At 37.0% G+C, this 12,953-nt stretch overlaps 1 protein-coding gene across 2 annotated transcripts in view; it reads right to left on the bottom strand.

Annotated features, from left to right (window-relative positions):
* CNTNAP2 (contactin associated protein 2) overlaps positions 1-12,953 on the bottom strand; it is a 2,323,962-nt gene that overhangs the window by 1,210,540 nt on the left and 1,100,469 nt on the right. The gene's annotated exons all lie outside the window — the stretch shown is intronic.

Raw genomic sequence — 12,953 nt, 5'->3', positions numbered from 1 at the left:
TTTCTTTCTTTCTTTCTTTCTTTCTTTCTTTCTTTCTTTCTTCTTTCCTTCTTTTTATTCCTTTCCTTCCTTAAAGTACTTGGAGTGAAAAGAATTCCAGTCTCCAACACTGGAATGTTAAGAGTATGCAGATATAAAATGAAGAAGCACAACGTCCTAATGCTGTTTCATTTTAAAGCTCAATATAAATTTAAAGCCAATTTAATATGTTCTTTAAAAGTTTTTGATGACATTACTGGCAGCATGATAAAATGTAGCATAGAAAATGGATCATTCCAGGGAAAGGTCAAACTGCAAAGGGTACTTTAAACATAATTAAAAACAAGAGTCATATTATTTAGTTGGGATAACATTTATCCCTACACCAAAAGGGACAAAAGTCACTTTCAGCAGGTATTGTTTGTTCCTAGCACATTTTTTAGCTAAAACGAAAATATTTTAGGAAAATAATTAATCAGGTTTTAAATATTTAAAACTATAAAATGAAGGGCAACCCTAAAAACATTTCCAGTTCGGTTACAAGACAGAACATTTGTGAAGTTCTCTAGATTCACAAGTGGCCACTGACAATTGAATTTGTAATTGACAGTTGTACTTTATAGTGAGCAATATGGTGCTGTATTTATTTCTGTAATTATTTTAGAACTTTTAAATTGTCACTTCTATTTGAAAGGCCTTAGGACATGGTAAACACAAACAACGTAATTGAGGGTTCATGATTTGGGATGTTTTACTTAACTGCAAGTAATTTAATTCAAGTCACTAAGTCTTTATCAAATGTTCTACTCTGTGCTTACAACATACTGGACAGTGAAGGGAGATTTGCTTTTAAAAAGTGTATAAGATAGAGTTGTCTCTAAAGTCATTAGAGGACTTGGCAAGAGGGTTCAGAAAATAAGCCCTATGTATTAATAAAAAACGAAATCAAGAAACTTTGGTGTTAAATAAAGTACAGGAATAATTAATATGTTTCATTGTAGAGGATATCACTGGTGTGTATATGTGTTTGTATGTGTGTATATGTATATATATATAGAAAGGAGGGAACATGGATAATGTTAACAGTTATGTAAATTCAAACTCATTCATACTACACCCATTATATACTTTCTGGGAATATGAAAGAAATTATTTCTAATTTAAAAATTCTAACTAAAGATTTCTTAATATTCTTCTTTACTTGATTTCCTGGAAAACATACAATAATTATTTTAGTATTATAGTCAAGAAGGGTAGAAAGTGTCACACTGTTACAGTAGCACACATAGCCCACAGGTCAGCTACATTTTTCTCTAAAGGGTGATAGTAAATACTTTAGGCTTTGGGCCATATTTAACTCTGCTGTGTGTGTTCCAATAAAACTTTATTTATGGACCCTAACATTTTGATATTGTGTAGCTTTCATCTGTCAGAATATATCATTGTTTTCATTTAAAGATGTAAAGCTATACTTTAAAAATGGTATGGAGACTTGTAGTTTCTGGTTCTTCATGTAAGGAGCTTGGAAGTTGCCATTCCATTCTAACAACACATAAAAAGCAGAGCAAATTGAAAACCAACAACTCTTCTTAGATCCAAAACAGAAGTAAGGTCACAGGGCAAACTGCTGCCCCCCAAATTAAAGAGACAGATGAGGGATACAGAGAATCACAACATGCGGAAGGAAAAACCTCTATGGGAACAAGTGCTGGTGTGGGACAGTTCTCCAGGTGGCCTTGGGGCCAACCCAACTCTCTTTGATTTATTGCTTGTAGTTCTTTTTTTTTTTTTTTTTTGAGATTGAGTCTTGCTCTATCGCCAGGCTGGAGTGCAGTGGCTAGATCTCGACTCACTGCAAACTTTGCCTTCTGGGTTCAAGCGATTCTTCTGCCTTGGCCTCCCAAGTAGCTGGGACTACATGCGTGTGCCACCACACCCAGATAATTTTTGTATTTTTAGTAGAGACGGGGTTTCACCATGTTGTTCAGGATGGTCTCGATCTCCTGACCTCGTGATCTGCCTGCCTTGGCCTCCCAAAATGCTGGGATTACAGGCGTGAGCCACCGCGCTGTAAATGTACTGGGAATGCAACATCCTGAGATAAGGAATAAATGGCTAGAACATCACACACTTCATTCCTGTTCCTCCTAGAGCAGAATATTCTACAGTGCTTTTCCCCAGTGCATCGCAATGCCTCAGGGTATAAAGCCCAGGACAGGCTGCTTTTTGGGGTCCCTTAGCTGCAGTGTGACATAAGGTGCATGCAGATGAGATTCCATCCATCTCATGCAGCTTTCCTGAACCTTGGTGGACAGCTTTGTCATGAGTCCTAGGCTTCTGTTGTCCCTTGCTGCCTATCTGTAATAAATCTGCTTCACGTAACCTGTTGTGTGCAAGTGTTCTGTCTCACTATAGATTTGTGCACCCAAAGTGCAGCGGGTGGAAATGTTTAGAGTCCTCCCTTTGAAATAGTAACTAGGATGCCATGAACCTGCTTCACAGCTTGGGTATAGAAACCTGAACTGTAATTGACAAATTGCTAGAGGCTAAGTCTGAAGGAGTCTGAGAGTTAAAACTCCAGGAGGACCCAGTCAAAGGACAGGTCCCACACTTAGTGAGTTTTGCTCCGAGGAGCTCAACCACGTTTTCACAGCAAATATTGGAGAAAAATCTTTTTGTCCTTCTAGCAGGAAAAGATGAAAATGAATCATTTTGCAATATGCCAGAACGCTGTGTTCTTAACGAGGTCTGCCTTCAGGAGAAACTGGTTAACCAGAATTCAATCTGTTGGGGTTTTATCATAACCCAACTTTCCTGGAAGAAGGGAAATACCCAACTCCAGCCCAATGTGACCATCCTGTCCCACCTAAGGAGGCAGAAAAAAAAAAAAAAAAATCCCTGAGAAACACTCGTGATGTTCACGGTCTAAAGGCATAGGGTACTAAGAGACTGAGACCTAATGAGAGGACTGTAGAACATATTCCCTCCTCATATACCTTACCACCACATTACTAAGGGCCTGTTTAAAGTACTCCCTTTTACCCAGTACATTGTGACTGGCTATAAAGAAGAAAATTACAAAGCATACAAAAAGACAAAAAACAGTTTGAAGGGACAAAGCAAGCCTCACAGACAGACATGGCAGGGATATTGGATTATCAGACAGGGAATTTAGAACAATTATGATAATACGCTAATGGCTCTAATGGATAAAGTAGACAGCATGCATGAACAGATAGGTAAAGTAAGCAGAGCGATGGAAATCTTAAGAGCTAAAGAGAAATGCTAGAGCTCAAAAACACTGTAACAGAAATAAAAGTATCTTTGATGTGGTTAACAGTATACTGAACATGGTCGAGGAAAAATTCTCTGAGCTGGATGGTATCCCAACAGAAACCTCCAAAATGGAAAAGCAAAAAGAATAAAAATTGAAAAAAAAAAAAAACTGTAACGGAATATACAACAACTATGGGGGAACTACGAAAGTGTAATAGGAATACAAGAAAGAGAAGAGAGAGATGAACCAAATAAATATTTCAAACAAGAATGACTGAGAACTTTCTCAAATTAATGTCTGACATGGAACCATGTATCCAGAAACCTCAGAGAACATAAAGAAGGATAAATGTCAAAAAACTGTATGTAGGCACACAATTTTCAAATTATATAAAATTAAAGATAAAGAAAAAATCCTGAAAGAAGCCAGAGAGGGGGTGAGTGACACCTTACCTATAGAGGAACAGCAACAACAAAAATTACATCTGACTTCTTCTCAGAAATCATGCAAGCAAGAGAAGAATAGAGTGATTTGTTTATTTATTTAGAGACAGAGTCTCGCTCTGTCGCCCAGGCTGGAGTGCAGTGGCACAATCTCTGCTCACTGCAAGCTCCGCCTCCCGGGTTCACGCCATTCTCCTGCCTCAGCCTCCTGAGTAGCTGGGACTACAGGCGCCCGCCACCACACCTGGCTAATTTTTTGTATTTTTAGTAGAGACGGGGGTTTCACTGTGTTAGCCAGGATGGTCTCGATCCCCTGACCTCGTGATCCACCCGCCTCGGCCTCTCAAAGTGCTGGGATTACAGACGTGAGTCACCACGCCTGGCCTAGAGTGAATTACTTAGTGTTGAGAGAGAAAAAACCCACAAACCTAGAATCCTGTACCTTGTGAAACTATCTTTCAACAGTTAGGGAGGCATAGAGACTTTCTCTGGCCAAAGAAAAAAATTAAGGGGACTTGTCAGTAGATCTGCTTTGCAAAACATCTTAAATCATCTTGAGACAAGGAAAATGATATAGGTCAAAATCTCAAATGTATGCAAAGAATGGAAGAGCATCGAAGAAGAAGTAAGTAAAGATAAAATTAAAACTTTTTCTTAATTTCTTTTCTGTTTCTTCTTTAGCACCCTGTCTTGACAAAAGCCAGGACTTCACACAAGGGCTTCACCTTCTGGGGTCCTAGGGAGGGCTGGTGGCTTGAGCTGACAGAGCCCGTGCTAAGCTTGGGCACCTGAGACAGCAGAAGCATGGACCTGATATTCCTTGCAATGGGAAGGCACGCTCAGCTGCAGCCCAGCATCATTGCTGCATATCAGGGAACATAACCTTGACAGGTATTGCTGGCTGCTCAGTTTCCCTGCATGCCTGGCCCCATTTTCTGGGATCCTGTGTTGGTTTCTGAGCTTTCCCACGCTCTAGTTTACTTATTCTTAATTGATTTAACAAGTAAATGTTTGTTCAAAAAATACCATCAAAAATGTATTCAATTATGTATACTTATGTATATTTGTATATGTGTGTGTATACTTACATATAAGTAAAATGAATGACATTAATGATACAAGGGATGGGAGGAAGGAATTAAGAGTTTTTTTTTTTATTTTAAGGTACTCACACTACACATGAAGTGGTATATTGTTACTTGAAAGTGGGCTTGGATTATATATAAATGCATATTGCAACTCCAGGACAACAATTTAAAAAAAGTATTAAAAAGAAGTGTGGCCAGGTGTGCTGGATCATGCCTGTAATCCCAGCACTCTGGGAGGTGGAGGCAGGCAGATCACGGGAGATCAGGAGTTTGAGACCATCCTGGCCAACATGGCAAAACCCCATCTCAACTAAAAAACACAAAAATTAGTCAGACATGGTGGTGGATGCCTGTAATCCCAGCATTCGGGAGGCTGACGCAGGAGAATCACTTGAACTTGGGAGGTGGAGTTTGAGTGAGCCGAGATCATGCCACTACACTCCAGCCCGGGCAGGAGAGTGAGACTCCATCTCAAAAAATAAAAATAAAAAAAAAGAAGTGTAATTTATATGCTAAGTGAGGAGAGAACATGTAATCATATAAAATGCTCAATTAACACTACGAAAGGCAGAAAAAAGACTGGAGGACAAAAACAGGAGCAAAGAAAGGCAACAAATACAAAGCAGTACCAAATATTAATCCAATTACATCAATATTAATCCTTCAACTATATCAATTGGTATAGTTGGTATGCTGGTAGATATTATTCCAACTATATCAATAACCATTTTTGAACATCAATTGTCTAAATGCACTAATTAAAAGAGATTGTCAGAATGAATCAAGAAATAAGACTCAACTCTATGTTGCCTAGGAGAAACTCAATTTAAATATAAAGACACATGTAGATTAAAAGTAAGTGGATGGAGGAAGAAGTACCATGTTAACACTAATCAAAAGAAAGCAGGAGTAGCTATACTAATTTCAGGCAGAGTAGATTTCAAAGCAATAAAATATATAGGGAATAAAGAGGAACATCTCATATTGATAAAGGAGAAAATTATTGGCCATAACTGCTATGGTTTGAATTTGTACCCCCAAAAGTATGTGTTGAAAACTTAATCCCCAGTGCAACAGTGTTGAGAGGTAGGACCTTTAAGAAGTGATGAAGCCTGCCGGGCGCAGTGGCTCACGCCTGTAATCCCAGCACTTCGGGAGGCCAAGGAGGGCAGATCACGAGCTCAGGAGATCAAGACCATCCTGGCTAACACGGTGAAACCCCGTCTCCACTAAAAATACACACAAAAAAATTAGCCGGGCGTGGTGGTGGGCGCCTGTAGTCCCAGCTACTCAGGAGGCTGAGGCCGGAGAATGGAGTGAACCTGGGAGGCGGAGCTTGCAGGGAGCCGAGATGGCGCCACTGAACTCCAGCCTGGGCGACAGAGTGAGAGTCCGTCTCAAAAAAAAAAAAAAAAAAAAAAAAAAAAAAAAAAAAAAAATTAAAAAAAAAAGGAAGTGATGAAGCCAGGAGGGCTTTGCTCTCATGAGCGGATTAATGCCATTATTATGTAAATGTGATGGTTAATATTGAATGTCAACCTCATTGGATTAAAGGACACAAAATGTTGTACATAGGTATGTCTGTGAGGGTGTTGCCAAAGGAGATTAACATTTGAATCTAGACTGAGAGAGGCAGACCCACCCTCAATCTGGGTAGGCACCATTTAATCAGCTGCCGGTGTGTCTAGAATAAAGCAGGCAAAAGACAGTGGAATCAACAGGTGCGCTTAGTCTTCTGGCCTTCATCTTTGTCCCATGCTGGATGCTTCTTGCCCTCGGAACATCAGACTCCAAGTTCTTCAGCTTTTGGACTCTTGGACTTAGACCAGTGATTTACCAGGGGCTCTTGGGCCTTCTGCTACAGATTGAAGGCTGCAGTGTCGGCTTCTGTGCTTTTGAGGTTTTGGGACTCCAACTAGCTTCCTTGCTCCTCAGCTTGCAGATGGCCTATTGTGGGACCTCACCTTGCGATCCTGTGAGTCAATTATCCTAATAAACTCCCCTTCAAATATACATATAGCCTATTAGTTCTGTCCCTTTGGAGAACCCTGACTAACACAGGGAGTGAGTTCATTATTGTGAAAGTGAGTTCATTATAAAGAATGGGTTCAGTCCCTTCTTGCTTTGTCACCCTCTCTTTGCCTTTCTGCCATTGGATAATGCAGCAAGAAGGCTTTTGCAGGAAGCCAGCCTCTCCATCTTGGACTTCCCAACCTCTAGAACTGTGAGCCAATACATTTCTGTTTATTATAAATTAGTCTGTGGTATTGTTATAGCAGCACAAAATGAACTATGATAATAACAATTCTTAACATGTATGTGCCTAACAAGAGAGCAGCAAAGTATGTGAGGCAAAAACTGATAGAATTGCAAGGAGAAATAGATAAATCCACCATTATAGTTGGAGACTTTAACACCCCTCTATCAGAAATAGATGCCCATGGCAGGCAGAAAATCAGTAAAAACACAGTTGAACTTAGCAATATCATGAATCAACTGGATATAATGAATATCTACAGACTACTTTATCCAACAACAGAATACAGATTCTTCTCAAGCTCACAGGAAATATTCAGTAAGATAGATCATATTCTAGGCAATAAAACACACCTTGACAAATTTGAAATTACTTTGTATTCTGCAATGAAATTAAACAAGAAAAAAAAAAACAGAAAAAAATAGCTGGAAGATCCTAAAACACATGGAGATTAAGCAATGAAAACCCTTCTGAATAAGACATGGACAAAGTGGGAAATTTCAAGAGAAACTTAAAAATATTTTAAAATATTTTGGAGATTAAAATACGTGGAGATTAAACAATGAACACACTTCTAAATAACACATAGGTAAAATGAAAAATTTCAGGATAAATATTCCTTTTTTAAGTAAATAAAAATAAAAATATAATTTATTAAAATTTGTGGGATGTAGTAAAAACAATACTTTGAGGGACATTTATAGTATTGAATGCATCTGATAGAAAAGAAAGATCTAAAATCATTTATCTAAGCTTCTAAATTAGAAAATGAGAAAAAGAAGAGCAAATTAAACTCAAAGTAAGCAGAAGAAAATAAGTAATAAAACATGGAGAAGAAACCAGTGCAATCGAAAATAAGAAATCAATAGGGAAAAGTCAAGGAAACCAAAGGCTGTTTCTTTGAAAAGATAAATTGAATCAATAAGCCTCTAGCTAGGTTAACTAAAAAGAAGAGAGATGTAAATCACTAATATTAGAAATTAAAAATGGGCCATTACTATAGATCTCATGGACATTTAAAAGATAATGAATATTATGAACAAGTCTATGTCCACAACTTTGATAACCTAGATGAAATTAACCAATTCCTTGAAAGGAAATAAAATCTATCTAATAAAAGCAAAAATAGACAATTTGAATAGGTCTATATGTATTTAATAAATTAAAGCAATTATTTATAATCTTCCAAAACAGAAAGCATCAGGTCAATAAGTGTTCACTGGTAATTCCACCAAACTTTAAAGAATAAATTATACCAATTCTCTACAATTACTTTCAAAAGATAGAAGCTGAGGAAAAACTTTCTACCTCATTCTATGAGACTGGCCTCATCTTAGCAACAAACCTAGACAGAGACAGTAGAAGGAAAGAAAACTACGACCAATACCTCCTATAAATATAGATACAAATATCCTCAACAAAATATTAGCAAGTTGAATCCAAACATATACAAAAAGAATTACACAACATGAGCTACTTAGACTTATCTCAGGTATACAAGACTGGTTCAATATTTAAAAATCAATGTAATCCATCACACCAACAAACTAAATTTTAAAAATCACATAATTATATTAATAAATGCAGAGAAATTATCTGAAAAAAAATCTATCACCCATTTATGATAAAAACAACCAGTAACCTAGGAATAAGGGGAAACTTCCTCAACATGAAAAAGAATATCTACAAAAAATCTACAGCTAACATCATACTTAATGGTAAGAAACTAGAAACTTTCCCTCTAAGATCAAGAACAGGCAAGGATGTCTCCTCTTACCACTTATTTTCACTGTTATACTCAAAGTCCTATCTAATGCAGCAAGAAATAAAAAGAAAAAAGGAAGAAATCATGTTTTTTCTGATGACATGATAGTCTATGTAGAATTTTTTAAAAATCAACAACGACAAGAATCCTCCTGGAATTAATAATTATAGCATAGTTGTAGAATATGAGGTTAATAAGAAAAAGTCAAATGCTTTTCTATATACCAGCAATGAACAAGTAGAATTTGAAATTAAGAACATACTTCCATTTACATCAGCATCTCCAAAAAATGAAATACTTATGAAAAATCCATCAGAATTACAAAATTAATATGAGGTAAACTACAAAATTCTGATGAAAGAAATCAAGGACAAACTAAATAGATGGATAGATAATGTATGTTCACGGATAGGATGACTCAATATTATTAAGATGTCAGCTTTTTCCAACTTGATCAATAGATTCAATACCATCCCAAACAAAACCCCAGCAAATTATTTTATAGAAATTGACAAACTGATTCTAGAGTTTATATGGGGATGCAAAAGACCCAGAACATTTAACGAAATATTGAAGGAGAAGAACAAAGTTGAAGCTTTGACATTATCTGACTTCCAGATTTACTGTGAAGCTACAGTAAATAAGACAGTTTAGTGTTGGTGAAGGACTAGGCAAGTAGATAAATGGAACATAACAGAGTCTAGAAATAGACCCACAATAATCTTTGACAAAGAAGCAAAGGCTACAGGATGGAGCAAAGAAAGTCTTCTTAACAAATGATGCTTCACTACTGGACATCCACATAGAAAACAGTGAACTTCTACATAGACCTTATATCCTTCACAAAAATTAACTCAAGATGGATCACAGACCTAAGCGTAATACACAAAACTAGAAAGCTCCTAGAAATTAACACATGAGAAAATCTACATGACCTTAGGTTTAGCAATAATTTTTAGATATGACACCCAAGGCACTATTCATGAAAGAAATAGTTGGTGAACTAGACTGCATTAAAACTAAAAATTTCTGCTTTGCAAAAAGACTATCAAGAAAATGAAAAAAAATTTTACTGGGAGCTAATAGTTGCAAAAGACATATCAGATAAACTACTGTTTTTCAAAATATGGAAGAAACTTTTAACACTCATCAATAAGAAATCAAATTACTTAACTAAAATGGACCAAAAACCTTAACAGACATCTCAAAAAATATTTACAGATGGCAAATAAGCATATAAAAAGATGTTCTACATCATATGTCATCAGGGAACTACAAATTAAAACAACAATGAGATATCATTACATACCTAAAATGGCCACAATCCAGAACACTTTAAAAACAAATGTTGGCCAGGATGCAAAACAATAGGAACTCTCATTTATTACCAGTGAAAATACAAAATGGTCCAGCGACTTTGAAAGACAGTTTGGCAGTTTGTCCCAAAATTAAACATACTCTTATGGTACGATCCAGCAATCTCACTTCTTGGTATTTACCCAAAAGAGTTGAAAACATATGTTCACACATAAATTCGAACAAGAATGTTTATAAGCAGCTTTATTCATAATTGTCAAAACTTGGAAGCAACAAAGATTTCTTGCAGTAGGTGAATGGATAAATGAATTATGCTACAACCAGACCAGAAAATAGAATATTATTCAGCACTGAAAAAATGCCATGAAAAGACATGTTATAAGCTTAAACACATATTACTAAGTGAAAGATGTCAATATGAAAAGGCTACATACTGTATGAGTCCAACCATGTGACACTATGGACAAGGCTAAACTATGGAGAAAAACAAAGGGATCAATTGTTGCCAGAGGTTGCAGGGAGTGAGGGATGAATAGACACAGCATGGCAGATTTTTTGGGTAGTGAAAACACTCTGTATACTACTATAGTATTAGCTATATTTCATTATATATTTGTCAAAACCCATAGGATGTTCAACACAAAATAAACCTTAACGTGACCTATGGACTTGGGGTGATAATGATGTTTCAGTATAGGCTCATCAGTTGTAACAAATTGACCACACTTCATTGATATAATTTGGCTCTGGGTCCCCACCCAAATCTCATCTCGAATTATAATCCTCACATGTTGAGGGAGGGACTTGGTGGGAGGTGATTGGATCATGGGTGTAGTTTCCCCCATGCTGTCCTCATGATAGTGACTGATTTCTCACAAGATCTGATGGTTTAAAAGTGTCTGGTGGTTTCCTTCTTTACTCACTCTCTCTGTCTCCTGCTGCCTTGTGAAGAAGGTGCTTGATTCCCCTTTACCTTCTACCACGACTGTAAGTATGCTGAGGTCTCCCCAGCCATGTGGAACTATGAGTCAATTAAACCTCTTTCCTTTATAAATTACCCAGTCTCAAGTAGTTCTTTATAGCAGTGTGAAAATGGACTAATACAAGGATGTTGATAATGGAGGAGGTTATGCATGTGTGGGGGCAGGAATTATACAGGATATCTCTGTACGTTCCTTTCAAATTTGCTTTGAACTAACACTGTTCTAAAAGTATCAAATCTTTAAAAATGTTTCATAGAGAAACAGGTGACTACCTGCCTTTGATATAACCTGTTTTCCTGATCCCAATCACAAAATATCTCTTATGGATATATGACATATAAGCAAACCATCTTTAATAAGAGATATAATAATTTCAATTAATCATTAAGTACTTACAGGTCATTGTTCAATATACTTATTAACATATATAAGTAAATGTAATCATCATATCAATCATATAAGGTAGAAAATATATATTATCTCCATTTTACAAAGAAGCAAACCAAGGCAGAGAGGTTAAATAACTTAGCCAGTGTCTCATATTATTAATTAACAGAGCTAGGATCAAACTTAGGCAGTATGAACCTGGAGTCTGTGCTCTTAAGCCACTGTGACTTAACTGGATTAAGAATTACCAAGAGAACCGGTAAGGGGTTATTTCTGGCTTTTTCTGTGAGGGTGCTTCCAGAGGAGATTGGCAGGTGAGTTGGTGGACTAAGTGGGGAAGATCTGCCCTCAGTGTGTCTGGGCACCATTCAATCATCTGAGGACAAGGATAAGCACAAAAAAGTGATGCCCTCTTTCTCTTGGAGCTGGGATATACTCTTCTCCTGTCCTGGGACATCAGAAATCTAGAATCTTCTACATAGACACTCCAGGACTTACACCGGTGGCCCCTTGAGTTCTCAGGCCTTCAGACTCAGACTGAGAGTTATGTCATAGGTTTCCCTGGTTCCTGGGGCTTTGGACTTAAACTGAGTCATGCTGCCAGCATCTCAGGGTCTCCAGCTTGCAGACAACCTATCACGGGACTTTGTCTCCATAACCGTGTGAGCTAGTATCCCTAATAAATCTCTTGAAAATATCTGTATTCACATATATCTTTTTGATTCTATCTCTCTGAAGAACCCTGACCAATACAATGTTATTTTTTTTTTTTTTTTTTGCAATGAAGGCATTTAAGAGATGAAGTGATAGAATTTACAGGAAAAAGGGTATTTGTGAGAAAAAATGCATTGTGGATATCTTTGCAAAAATACTAACATGATTTCCTTGGTGTTATGGTTAGTTTGATGTGTCGACTCGACTGGGCTAAGGGATGCCTAAAGTGAGGTTAAAATATTATTTTTGGGTGTGTCTGTGACAATGTTTCTGGAAGAGATTATTATTTGAATCAGCAAACTGAGTAAAGAAGATGGGCCTCACCAATGTGGATAGACATTATTTAATCCATTGAGGGCTTGGATAGAACAAAAAGATGAAGAGAGGGTGAATTTGCTTCTGTTTGAGCTGGGACATCCCTCCTATTCTGCCCTCAGAAATTGCCTTCCCTGATTCTTAGGTCTTCAGATTCACAGTGAATTACAGCAATAGCTTTTCTCGTTCTTCAATTTGTGGAGAGCAGATTGTGGGACTTATCAGTATCCATTACTGCATGAACAAATTCCTACAATAAATCACCATGCATGTGTGTGTGTGTGTGTGTGTGTGTGTGTGTGTGTATACATACCCCACTCTGTTGGTTGTGTTTCTCTGGAGAATATTGACTAATACACTGGATAACAAAATTTAAATGTCTTAGAGAGTTTATTAATTTAACATCCTGATGTTAGGGAAACTTCACC

Source organism: Symphalangus syndactylus, chromosome 6, assembly GCF_028878055.3.
Source record: "Symphalangus syndactylus isolate Jambi chromosome 6, NHGRI_mSymSyn1-v2.1_pri, whole genome shotgun sequence".
NCBI lineage: Eukaryota > Metazoa > Chordata > Mammalia > Primates > Hylobatidae > Symphalangus > Symphalangus syndactylus.
Note: the sequence above shows the minus strand (reverse complement) of the source record. Positions and strands in the feature narration are given on the sequence as shown.